Source organism: Ambystoma mexicanum, chromosome 9 (genome assembly GCF_040938575.1).
Source record: "Ambystoma mexicanum isolate Mex_15411 chromosome 9, UKY_AmexF1_1, whole genome shotgun sequence".
NCBI lineage: Eukaryota > Metazoa > Chordata > Amphibia > Caudata > Ambystomatidae > Ambystoma > Ambystoma mexicanum.
Genome location: NC_090931.1, coordinates 1,548,283,567 through 1,548,297,898, shown reverse-complemented (window position 1 = coordinate 1,548,297,898; position 14,332 = coordinate 1,548,283,567).

Here is a 14,332-nt window from a genome sequence, read left to right as displayed (position 1 = left end):
CTGCAATGCTACTCTCGATACCAGCAGATCCAAGAACTCTGTGTAAGCAATGTAAGGCACTTTACACACTGCACACACACCACCACTGCCTGAGTTATGTGAGATCCCCTGACCGCCAATACAAGAGGGTGGGAAAGGCTATGCTGTAGTGACAACTTGCCATGGGCTCTATAGAGATAATGCCCTTCCTGCTGTCCCAACCAGGCCAGCAATTAGATCATGTCAAGGCCCAAACACAGCTTGAGGCCAGGATACCCAGTTCCTCGGACCAAGACCAGTTAACTAGAGGAGAGGATGTAATTTATGTTCCATCCTTTACTTGCCCTTTCTGCTCTCCCAACCAGACCAGCCATTAGATAATGTCAAGGCCCAAATACAGCCTGAGGCAGGATACTCAGTTTGTCAGACCAAGACCAGTTAACTAGAGAAGAGGTTGTAATTTGTGTTCCATTAATTCCTTGCTCTAATACATTGAGACCCTTGCTGGTAATTTGGGGCAGTTTGGTGAGGAGCCCCCCTCACCATCTCTCATGAACAGAAAATCCTCAGGTCTCAAAGCATCCTTAACTCTGAACGATCCAATGGCTCGGGCTGTTATCATTGCTCAGATCCTGAACCATCCTTAACTCTGAATGATCCAACAGCTCGGGCTGTTAGCTTGGATTCTGTCTCCAATGTGCTACAGGAAGGAGCTGTTCTGGCTGTCCTTTTGAAGAAGAATATTTGTGAAATCAACAAGGGTCTCCTCTCCTTGAAGGAAGTGATACTTGATCTAAAAAGGGAACTGGGCTCTATACGTGAGGGCAATAAACTGAGAGCTTTGATTGCTGACGCAGGCCACAAAGATCTCAGTAGTAAACTGCAGCCTTCTCCTCAGAATAGGGGACCTGCTGTGGACCAAGGATTACACTGTTAATACGATAACACAGCAGCAGAGTACCCAAATGTTCGGTAATGCTACAGGAAGGAGCATGAAACCCCTGCCAACTGTGATTGAAAAACAGGTCCAGAAGGCAACAGGTAATTTAGTTTACACTAGGAGAACTATATTATAAATTAGACCACTGCTACCTCCAAGGCAAAGTGACTACGGCATTTTGCACGCACAGACACCTTTTTCATCAGTTCGTCGCATTGCTAGTTCAGCTGGGACTGGGGATAGGGCTGAAATAATTATGATATTTGGTGACCTTAACGTCCAATTAGCACCACAGAAATGGCTGGAGGATATATTGGAAGAGGAGGACGAGGTCTGGAGTACGTTTAGGACAATGAATGTAGATAGTTTGATTAATTATTGCTCAACTAGTATCCCTCCCTCGAATTTACTTAAAACCTTACACGTCATGGAACGTCCTGAAAGCGACCATAATGCCCTGGTGGTTACCCTGAACTATGTCCCAGATATCACCCGATGCAATAATGGTTGTAATATCAAATGGGATACATTCAATAATGTACAACTGAGGGGGTGGGGTGGGGTTCATGGGCCTGTGGACCCGATATTATCTGTATTTATTAATAACATAAACACAAGCCAGGATTACAAGCTCACATTTTATGAAGAATTAGTACATTCTATACACCCTTTTTTATTTGAGCATCTGATCAGTTTACAGGCACTGCAAGGAGGAGATGTACAAGCTGGTTGGACGAGGATTGTAAAAAAGCCAAGAGTAACCTCTTAGCAGCCCTCGAAGCTGATAGTCGTGATAAAGTAAATTTGTTAAAACAAATGAGAATTGACAATAAAGCCACAATTAAGAAGAAAAAAAGAGGTAGAAATTGTAAGTAGATGGGAACGTTTAAAGAAAGCATCCTATGAGCGTGATCAAAATAAGTTCTGGAAGATTGTTTCACAGGGTGACCTAGATATAGAGCTTAGTCCCATTATGGCCATTCCTGCCACCGTGTGGTACGACCACTTTAAGCGATTATATGAGTCGCGACCAGCAAATAACTCCATACCAGCAGCTTTACAGGGCTTGCCTGTTGCCAGTGACGATCCTCTGCTGCTTTCTGCACTTAATGCATAAAAGAGTAATAAAAGCTCCAGCGCTGGACGGTATTCCCATTGGTCTCTTTAAGCGCCAGGGCCTGACAGTATTCCCATTGGTCTCTTAAAAGCTCCAAGGCTGGATGGTATTCCCATTGGTCTCTTTAAAGCGCCAGGGCCGGACGGTATTCCCATTGGTCTCTTAAAAGCTCCAAGGCTGGATGGTATTCCCATTGATCTCTTTAAAGGAGAAGCTTCTTTTCAAATCCCAGTTGTATTAAAACGGTTTAACTTGCTCAACAAATACCAAGTGCCACCAATGTCCTGGATTTAAGCTGTGATCGTTCCTATTTTTAAAAAGGGGGTCAGTATCGTCCCATGAAATCATAGGCCCACTTCACTTTTAGAAAGTTTGGGAAAAGCGTACGCCAAGATTCTTGCTAATCGTTTACTCTCCTATTTTGATGAGTTAAAACATCTTTACCACACACACACAACCAGGCTTTTGTAAAGGTATAGGTACGGTTGAATATGCCTGCTGATTAACCTTGATTGTACAGAAATATGTTGCTCAAAAGGCCATTCCCCTTTGCATAGCATTTATCGACCTAAAAGCTGCCGGCGACAATGTCGAACGCAACCTTTATGGGATATCTTGCACGATTCTGGACTTCGATTCCAGTTAGTGACCTGCATCAAGGCACTTACACTTCTGATATAGCTAGAGTTAGACAGGGACAGCGGGGTGAACAAGCAGAAGCACCCCTGTCACAAAATGGGCGACACAGGGATGCGTAATGGCCCCTTATTTATTTACACTTGTTATTGATGTCATTGCAAGATCTTTATTGGGGTCTCAAACTGACGCCCCTTTGATAGGAAATGAACGTATTAACATTCTCTTATTTACGGATGTTGCTGTTTTACTGTCTACCTCCTCCCCAGGGTCTAAAGAAGACTTTTAATGGATGCTTATTTCTGTGCAGCATAATACAGTCGGCCACACCTCTTTAAGGCTTGGAAATGCCGCCAATGCACTGTAGTTCTTGTGCCCTTTCCATGAAGTTTGTACTCTTATGCCTTCTGTAATATTTTATTCTGAATTTGGCTTTTGTTGTTCAATGTCACCGAAATAAAGCTTATTTACTATTTACTGCTATTACCTGTGCATCGCTTTGGAAACATCATGTTGCTTTAAAGGGCATTTTCACATAACCTTGTAAGGTGTTCTTTGTTGTTTCTTTGAGGAAAGATGAAGCCTCGGGTTCAGTGTTTGCTTCTCATCTTGGAGAGGAAGTGGGAGGAAGGAGTCCAGGCCAAGAGTTGGGTGAGTGTCACACATGCTCCTGGGAGCCTCCAGTATTTGCATTGAATGTAAGTGGTATATGATCCTGGCATGAGAACTGCAGGGCTCGCTCAGTTACCCATCTCTTCCCATCCTGTTACAGAATATCCTAGTTTGTTGCATGTCTTGGGTTGAACAATTGGTGGTCACTTTTCTCCCTGTGTTGCTACAAGTTCTCTTTGTGCTGATGACAAATGTTAGCGTACAGGATTCCTGCACCTGTTCTCTTCCTGGGATTACAGGACATGCAAGTATTACAGCCATCGACACGATGCATGTTGAAGACAAGACTGATGCCTGTTGCACGGAGACCCAAGAATCGAAGACCGGGAGACCTATGGTTGGGTAGAATTAAGTGATGAGTTTGAACAGGGGCGGAGACCGACTCAAACATTTCGGGAAGAGTTGGGGAGTTTTGCAAAAGTCCACCTGTGGTAAGACTTCAGAAGACACACACACTTGGGACACAGGGCTCCAACTTCTTGCAGGACAAGGCTGCAGTGTTCTGCGACACATGTGCACAGGAGATGCTGCCCTTCGATACGTAATAAGTTGTGCCTATGTCCATGCATCCAAACCTTTAAGAAACGAGGATCGGACCCTCTGCGGCAAAGCCCTCGCAGGACAAGGCCACAGTGTTGTGTGACACAGTTGTTTGGTGGCAAAGCGGTGGCGGGGCAGTGTGTGATCGTGAGATGCAGCCATCTGCTATTTGCGTCCAAAAGGTAAGAAATGTGCCGGGAGGGAGAGCAGTTAATACTGCTCTCTACTGAACCCACTGGCCTTTGCACGTAATTCCATCAAACCGTCTGACTCAACGTACACTGTTCCCTTGCATAATCTTAGGCTCTCCCCTTCCAGCGGTTAGCCAGACTTTTGTGTTCTATGTCTTTTTCTCATTGTGGTTACTATTGTACTGTTGAACTGTGGCATTTAGGCCCTCTCCCACTCTCTAGCCCCGCCCCCCACTAAACTGTGATGACAGTTTTACTGTGATCTTTGTCTTTAAGCACTCCCCTCTCTCTATTCCCCCCCCCCCTAACTATGGTTTTGTTACTGTGATCTGTGTCCTTAGGCTCTCTCCCACTCTCTAGGTCCCCCCTAACTGTGATTTTGTTACTGTGATCTGTGTCCTTTAGGCTCTCTCCCTTTCTCTAGGACTCCCCCTCCTCCCTCTGTTGGGGGTACCCGTTACTGTTAAGTGTACCTGTCGGCCCTCTTGAGTGCTCCCTACTGTGTGGCACCCTCTCCTGTGTATCCTGCATCCTATCGCTCGTGCTCCCTCCTCCTCCTCCTACTTCCTCCTGACACCCTCAATGGTGCTTTCCGTCTCCCCTCTCTTCGCTAACTGCTATTCTATCTCCTGTCAGGAAGGAAGAAGTTCAAGATTCAAGTCTCCAATCCAGGCCTCCCTATTGCTAATACCTACATCAGTGCTTCCTCCAGACAGATTCTTACCGACATCCTCTTCGGTGTTCCCTCTCCAGACCTATGGACCTTTCATATGGTCTATGTTCTCTCTCTTCTTTTTCCTCCTCTCCCATTAATGGTGGCATTAGGTGGGAGGTCCTCTTGCCTCCTTCCATTCCTCAGAGACCATCATTAAGGTCTATCTGAATGGCACCGTTTTGGTCCAGGGCCCTCCAGCCCAATCTCCTCCTTTTCGATAGGCGTCTCCTGCGTCTAACTTCCTTCCTTCTCCTGCTACTCCTACCAGCGCGTCTTTGACTCCTCCTTCTTCCGCTATTTCTCTGGTGCTAGGCCATAAAGATCGCATATGGAAACTAAGGCATAATAACCATATACTAAAGTGACACGTCAGACACGAGGTTCGTTTTCCAATCAAGTCTGGTTTATTTCAAAGTATTCTCAGTCGGCCGAGCGGGTCTCACCGCCTCACGACGTGTGTTCCCAAACACTGTGAGATGCGAGAGAGCGAGCAGCGCTCAAGCAGCAATATATATACATTAGACATAATCTTTGTGAAGGCAATTCGATCCGCCCACATACATATCATACAGGCTAGGGTTCAGTGATTGACAATTATGACACGTTATGACAAGTCTTCATTCAGCCTAAACATAGTTATTCTAGCAAAGGCAGCAGAGACGGCTTTCTGTTATGGGGAACATGGAGCTCTGGCTCAGCAAGAATATTGTGTTCTTAGCAGGGAAACATTCCTTACTACGTTATCTGTGTGTCTTGGTTCATGAGCGAAGGGTCAGATAGTTCAGAAGCAGAAAATACCATTCTCTGGGAAAGGAGCACCGCTAGAAGAATTCATGTTTTAACTGCCTTTTTACTACAGCGTTTGCAAGACAACCCAGCACCTGGTCTGCTGATTAGATGCAGCTTCTGCTCGACTTTAAGGACTTGGTGAGAGAGAAAAACAATGTATTTCTGCAAAGTTCGACATTCCTGTCTGTGTTAGTATTTCAGCGTTCAAGGCGTGGCCTCGCACTGTGTGTGAGTTCGAAGCATAGAATATATTTGCAAAGCCGTTTGACAGAAAGGAAAAAAGCAAATGGCCGTCATTACACAAAATGGACGCCCTTTGGTTCCGTTGACGATTCTTAGGTCGTGATGTTTGTCACATGATGCGATTGGTTTCAGGCCAACATACTATACATATCATTCGACTATAGGGTTACCATGTATCTGATTCCGAACTACCCATACTGCTGTAATCTTCATCAGACATATTAATTGCCACAAATTCTGTAATTATTTCATTTTTGTGTTGTGCACCTTCACTTAACATGCAAGGAGGTTTCGTTCTAATCGCATGTACACACTCATTTGTAATTTGGGAGCAGAGGACTGGCAGGCAATGTATGCAACAACAGCAGAACATGAGGATTCCAATTATCATAACCAAAATTGCAATTAGTTTCCATCCCCATGATCGCAGCAGTTCCCAAAACCATGAACTTATATTCAGATTCCAACCTCCTGTGGGAACATGAATTTCAGAGCTTAGGACATGCAATTTCTTAATTACTTCAAATATCGTGGGGGAGGAGTCACTTACGAATACACAGCACGCTGACCCCACCATTTTGCACACTCCTCCACGATCAGCCAAAATTATATCAAGCACCATTCTATTCTGAAGTGCAATTAATCTGATTGCTTTTTGTTCCAATGTCATATTATAGAGTATATCTGTAGTTCCATTTATGTTTTTTTCTAACACCCTAGACAGTTTCCTTATATTGCATGAATTTATTGCTTTTCCCCAAAATGGTATAAATGATTTTGCAATATCCCCTACGATCTGTCCTGCAGTATCATCTCGACGTGGCCGAGATCTAGATAGTTTAGATATTTCAGAGGTTTTGGAAAGAAATGCACCAGGTAAAAGTATACCTAAATAACAGGTCCCTTCCCAAGTTCTAGGTAACCTCCTATATATAATGGTCTTTCTTCTTGTTCAAGCACAGCAATATTCATACATCTAGTGAATGTTCTCACTGGGTTGGAACCCTTTTTCCGTATGCAAAATGGGACAGAATGCGGACTATGATTAATAGTATAAGAGGGAGGCACAGCATCTTTATTTCCTACCGGGGCCATCTTAAAAGTGATTAGGTACTGGTAAGGCCTAGAGAGCCTATCTACTGAACTCATTGTTACCGGGTTTACTTTGCTTCTGCTTGTAAATACGGAACAACCCAACGGTTCCAATACCAATCTTTCAAATTCATTTATGTTTGTTCCATCAAACTGACCAGTGACACTATCATTCCATTTTCTGAAAAATAGCGCTCTTAATGATGCTTAACAGTCAGTATTAAGTGGCAAAGGATGTACATACCAACCCATTCCTCTTTCCCCATGCTGGGGTAAATGGGAACAGACCCAACAATTGGACCTATTCAAGATAGCATGGGTCATATTCATAATCCGTAGCAATGTATTATTGCCATACCCTTTTCTATGTTTCACTTCTTGTGAGGGGAGATTATAAGAGAGCACATGTATTGGGCTGCTCATAGTAGGAACATTGGTAGTAGTCAAGAGAGAGTTCAAAGGATGCACAGTTTCTAGATACCAAAATATTGGGACCAGTGTAATCAAGATGCAAAGTGGTATCATAATCATTAGCATATTATTCTTTCCGAACCAAGTCTTTCTTGCAGTAGGCTTAATCTCTATCTCTATATCATTAAAAGCATCAGTGTAGGAGGGAGCAGGAGTGAATATAGGCGTTGTCTGTAATGTTTATCTCAGGAAAAGTTTTTCAGTGTCCATCGGGGAAAGTTCTCAACAGCACCACACGTTAGCAACAAATGTTCAGGCCAGTCCAGACTAGCCTGCCTATTGATGATGGCAAGCTGATGTGAATTTGCACAGAGCTACAAAAAGGCAGGAGCAAGTATCAATTTGATAGTGTCGGTACCATATGCCTCCGCTTGTCCGTGCTAGGTTGCAATGGTCCTTCACTTTTCGATGGTAGAACTGGGAAACCGCATGTCGGAGCTTTCAATTTGATACAGCTTGATACAGCTCATACGCTCCTTTTCCCTAGGCCTCCGTTCCCAGCTTCATCCGTGAGCTAGGAACAAAGGCGAAACAAAAGCTGATCATTTCCAATTTTGTGAACGTACATTGTACCTCACAGCTCCAGGTACAGTATGATCGATGAATAATGCATTCTCATTTCCAGATGCAGAATTGGTGCCAGCTTGAGATGCACTGTGTGATGATAAGGCAGCAGTCAGACAAAGTTGAGGCACCTTTGGTTTTTCGATCTTCGTTGCAATCTCCCCAGGCCCTTTCTCAGGCTTAGGAAGCAATTCTGACAGAGAACTGGCGATGATATCTTTGTGATCTAGTGCAGCTGTCTTTCTTTCGATTTCAGGATCATCAAGCTTTTTCTCATGTGGCAACGGAAACAGAACTTTTTTCAAGTATTGTGTGGATTCAATGCTTTCGTCCATTCACTCGGACTGCAGTCTGCGTGACCAGTAGCACCTGGAAGGGTCCCGTCCAGCACGGTGCTAGTGAAGACTTTCTTTAAAAAATGTTCACAAGTGTCCAGTCTCCAGGCTGCAGACAATGTCCTGGGCCGGTATATCTGACAGGAAGAGCCTCCTGCACCTGCTGATGAATCAAACGCAAATTTTAAGTCAACTGTTTACAGTAATGGGTACTCTATATCCCTCAACCGTTTCTGCCGAGGGGCATTCCAAACATTTGCTGGTCTCCCCATCACGATTTCTTAAGGGGAGAGACCGGTCCTCGCCTGTACAGTTGTCTGCATGCAAAGTAAAGCTAGTGGTAATGCATCGGGCCATTTCAAATTGCTCCCTGCACATATTTTGCTAAGTTTGTTTTTCAGGATACCGTTCTGGCGTTCTACTAAACCGGCACTCATCGGGTGTCTGGCCGAATGAAATCGTTTATCAATCTGGAGATCTGCACACATTTGCAATTTCACGGCTGCCATAAAGTGCGGGCCGTTATCTGACCATATGACACAGGGTAGCCTGAAACGGGAAAAGTATTCTTTTAGCATGGCTTTAGCTGTGGACATAGCTGTACAATCTTTCAGGGGATAGGCCTCTACCCATTTACTGAATGCGCAGACCAACACCAAAAGGGCATACTTATAGTTTTGGCACTTCTCAATTTCTATGAAATCAAAATGGATGACTTCAAATGGCATGGACGGTGGGCCAAAACTACCTACTGGTGTCACTATTCCCTTTCCAATGTTACGTTGTAAACAAGTCATACAATTCTGAACCAATCTTTCAGCAGTTTTTCTAATGTGTGGATTCTGCCATACAGAATCCAGATGTTGAATCCTTTTTCTATCACATACGTGTGTTGGACTGTGGGCCATGGTAACCATTGCCATCACATAGGCATTTGGTAACATCCATCGGTTATTTTTCTTGTCCACCCAACAACCTGCAGGATCTAATTCTGCTGGACCCTCGGACCAGTTTTTTATTTCATCTACAGTAGCTTCTGCTTGCATTTCCTTAACTGTTTTAATTCCATTCTCTATCATGCAGGGTACTTCTTCTATTTTTTCGACATACATTTTTGTGTATAAATCGGTGGTAGTTTGTTTTGCAGTTTTGTCTGCAAATGTGTTTCCCTTTCCAACATTACATGTTATTTTTTAATGTGGATTTTGCTCCTGTGTGATGTCAGGAAACCTCTTTCAGCCCATAATCGACCAGAATCATGTACCACCCCAAAGGCATATTGACTGTCAGTATATATGTTTACCTTGAGGTTTGCAGAAATTTCACATGCTCTTGTCAATGCTATTATTTCTGCAGCCTGTGCTGATTTATATGGGATTCTTTTGCTTTCTATAATACTTTTCAGTGTATTGATGGCATAAGCAGCAGTTGATGTGCCATCTGGTAATTTAAAACAAGAACCATCACAAAACAGTTCTCCATCTGGCTCTTTCTGTGGGGTATCACTTAGGTCAATTCTTCCTTTCGTCCCTTGTTACATAACCATTAAGCAGTCATGGGGGATTTGTTTTTCACCCCCTTTGTCATGTGGAGGTGGCATTAACTCAGCCGGATTTAAAGCGCAAGACCTCATAATTTGGATATGTGGTGCAAATAGAACGATTTCATACCTTGTTAATCTGGCTGATGTAAGGTGTTGTGTCTGTGTTCTATTTAAAAGAACGTCCACTGAGTGAGGTACGGTTAAAGCATGACCTAAAACCATTCCCTCGGTTTGTTTTACTGACGCAGCGGCTGCAGCAACAGCTTACAAGCACCACGGCAAAGCACATGCAACAGAATCCAACGTGAAAGAGAAGTAGCCGCATGGTCTATTTCCCCCACCCCCGTGTTCCAGAGTCAAATCAGCCAAAGCACATCCATTATTTTCATGCACAAATAACTTCAAACTCTTGTCATAATTTGGCGTGCCCAAAACCGGAGCTGAACACAATGCAGCCTTGAGCAGGTCAAATGCTTCTTGACATTCCATGTTCCATGGCAAAGGTAAGGTAACATCCTTCCTTGTCAATGCCACTATTGGTTTCACGATCATTGAAAAGATAGCGATCCACTGCCTACAATATGAAGCCATGCCAAATAAAGCTCTGACTTCTTTCTGCATATTTCGAATAGGCATATCGGAGATGCTTTCTATTCTTTCTGGTCTCAATTTTCTTCCCTCCTTCGAAAGGAGGTAGCCCAAGTAGGCCACTTCCTTTCGACAATACTGGAATTTATTTAGCGAAGCTTTGTGTCCATGTGCTGCTAAATGTGTCAATAATGCAACTGTACTCTCTTTACAAATATCTTCTGTGTCTGCTCCTATCAATAAATCGTCTATGTATTGTAGTAATACGCAGCCTGTTGGTAGTTCAAGCATATCTAGTTGTTCCTTCAAAGCTCTACTGTAAATACTTGGACTTTCAGTGTAGCCCTGCGGAATTCGTGTGAATGTAAATGAACATCCTCCTAGAGTAAAAGCAAACAAATATCTACTATCTGGATGCACTGGGATACTAAACGCATTTTTCAAATCAACTACACTGAAATACGATGCAGAGGCTGGAATCATAGTCAAAATTGTAGTCCCATCCGGGACTAATGGAAATTGTGGATTAACCACTTTATTTACTCTGCGTAAATCAATTATAAAACAGTAAGGTACATCATTACCTCCTTTCTTGTAAACCGGAAGAATCGGGCTATTGCAGGTACTACCAGAAGTTTCTTCAATTACTTTTCTTTTAATCAAATCCGATACAATGCATTTCAACGCTTTTTCTCCCTCAGCCGAAATGTTATATTGCGGAATACGCGGCAATGTAATACCTTCTTTCAGAACAATTTTCGCTGGCTCTGCTTTTAAACAACTAACATCATTATCGTTCACTGCCTATATACAAGCCGGTACTTTACTCAATTCAATCGGTAGTGGCTTAGATACAAATTGCGATACAGGAGTCGTTTGTGGCGAGATTGTCAAATACACTCCATCAGGAGAACAATAAATGACCACATTCAATTTCTTCAGCAAATTTAATCCCAACAAATTTTCGCCAGAATTTTTCGTCAAAAGAAATGGGCAAGATTCAGTGAATGGGCGTAGTGTTATAGGTACTTGTTGTGATGGTGGACTAATTACTGGCATACCAGAGAACCCTACTGAGACATTCTTATGCCCTGACAGTGGTATTTCTGGAAACCGCTGATGGTCAATTGAACATTTTTGTGCACCTGTGTCCACTAAATAAATGTGCTCCCTATTCCCAACCTTCATTTCTACGTAGGGCCCTTTCTAGTCTACGGGAATAACTGCTTTCCAACCCCTGTCTCGGGCTGTCCTAGTAGAACAGTACATCGTCAGATGTAAAGTCGCCAGAGTAATATGCATTGGACTGATTGTCAAAAATATTCCCACCATTGTTTGTATTGTTTTGTTGTTGATTCTGATTACCCTGGTTATCCTGAAATTGTGTGGCGCTCTTTGGTTTCTATTCTGTCCTTGTATTCCCGGACGAGCTCTATTCTGTCTTCTCGGAATAGTCCCATTTCTATTCTGTATCTGTAGGCACTGTGCTCGCCAATGGCCTTCTTGTCTACAATATGCACACTGATTAATCCCTATTGGGCCACCTTGCATATTGGACGCTAATGAAAATTGGACTCTGGACGGTGCGTCCCACCACCTCTATTATTGTTCGCTACTTGCTTTAACAATACTCTTGTTTTCAAATTCCCTTCGACCCTCCGTTCCTTGTCCTTTTCTGAATTTACTCTTTTCATAATACTGGGCCATGTGTAATACTTCACTTTGTGTTTTTGCTTGCCATGCACTTTCAGATGTCATTATTAGACTTTGAATTTTCGGTAGCAACCCTCGCACAAACTTATCAACAATCTCTTCCCTGGTTCAGTACTTCGATTTTGACCACTAAAATCTGCAAATACTTCTTCAAATCGATTAAAATTATCCATCGCTCCTTCCTCTTTGCCCTGTAAACAAGCAGTCAATTTATCCCAAACTATTCTCTTTTCGGGCACCATAGTTTTCAATTTCTCTACTATTCGCGATGGTAGAGCCAACATTACATGCAGTGCCTTCTCTCCAGCCATTCTCTCACTATCAATTCTAGTGAAATTATCCCATGTATCGCCTAACATCGGCACGTCATTTATATTTCTAACCTGTTTCCATATGTCTACAGGAAGAATCGCGGGAAACAGTAAATCAATGTCACTCAGTGTAAAAACAGATGAATTCAGCACAGATTCAATTTCCATATAGAATCCTGACGGGTTCTTCCTAATATCAGGGATTGTCTGCTTTATAGTATTTACCTCTTGCCTCGAAGAAGGGACATTTACAAACTGTGCGATATAATGAGCTTCTATCGTTCGCGCTGGAGTTCCTCCAGAGGCAGCAACTTCTACTTTCGGGACAAACGTGGGAGGCACCTCCCTCATGGGTAATTGCAAACTAGGCGATTCTACATTCGTTCGTCTACTAAGCAACAAAGCTAAATCAAGTGAAGTGGTAAGGATTAGGCAATTGTTTTTTTGTAGTATAGGCCATTTTATTTATCACACACCCGCACTGCCTCCTGGCAACCCTTGAACCTTGGTTGTAATCGGCAACGCTACAGTCTCCTTCCAACACTTATCAGACACCCGTTGTCTACACCTTATTCCTGCACTTACCTCCCGCTGGCCGCACTACCTGTTGTTGTTCTATCACGTGTTCAGCACTTTCCACTCCTCGTCTGCCCCTCGCACTTTCCACTTTCCCTCTCCCCCCTGCACTTGCACATTCTCAATGTCCCTTGGCCTAGTAGGATCGTTGTTTTGTCCTCCCTTGTTGCCCTTCCCTTGCCTCGTCACGCTCGGAAACACTTGTGTATGAGCGCGATGCAAATAAAATATCATATTTTGAAAAGACTCTACTAGGACTGCATTATTGTTATTTGATGGTCGTAGATTGGTCCCATCTGTAGATTTAGGTTTAGATAGGCGTTTTTTATCCCCTTGTGAAAGTTCAATAAACACCCTGTGGTTACTTGTGGCTGTCTTACTTCGATACCATGCCTTCCTTACACCGCCCTCCTTGGACCCTCTCCCTGCGCCATCCTGTGCGCAAAAACATTGGTGTCCGCTTCGACTCCACTCTCTCCTTCTCTTCTCTCCTCACATCACAGACCTCTCTAATAAGTCCCACTACCAGCAGACCCTCCTTAGAGGTATTCTTCTTTTTCTCACTTCCCCCCAGAAGATCACTTGTCCCCATAGCCCTAGTTCTCTCTAGGCTGGACTACTGCAACAGCCTCTTTCTCAATCTGCCTTTCTCTACTCTCTGCAACTCATCCAGGACAGGACTGCAAGACTTGTCCTTGGCCTCAAGCCCACAGACTGTTTCTCTCCAGCCTTGAAACCTCTCCACTGGCTCCTGGTGGCTGCAAGGATCAAGTTCAAGACCCTTTGCATCATCCACAAGGCTTTCTTGGGCTCGCACTAAACCCAACTCGCCCTTCCTAAACACTTTCCTTCCCGAGCCCTTCGCTCAGCCACCTCCAACTCTGAGGGTCAGAAGCTTCTCTAGGCACAGAGTGGGGGTAGATATCTCCCCTCTGCAGGTGCCTCCCTCAGGAATGGCCTCCCTGCCCCTCTCAAACTTGAGCAGGACCACCTGAGGTTCCGGAAGCAGCTCAAGGTCTTCATTTTAACTTCTGCTTTCTCTCTCTCTCTCCCCTGCTGACCTACCTGTCTGGTGCGCTCATTAGTTGCCTGGCTACCCTCAGAAACTAAATGGGCACCAGGCACTTCCACGACCGGTGTCCCATGCACTGCCTCTGAGCCTACTGTGCACTTAGGGGCTGTATCTGTGACCCTACAGTCCCCTCCCTCCTTGCACTTACCCAGAGCTGCGTTGCCCTGGCTGCACTTACTCAGAGCATTGCTGCCTTGATTGCATTCTCCCCTTCCATCTCCCTGATACTGGCCGTGCACTTACCC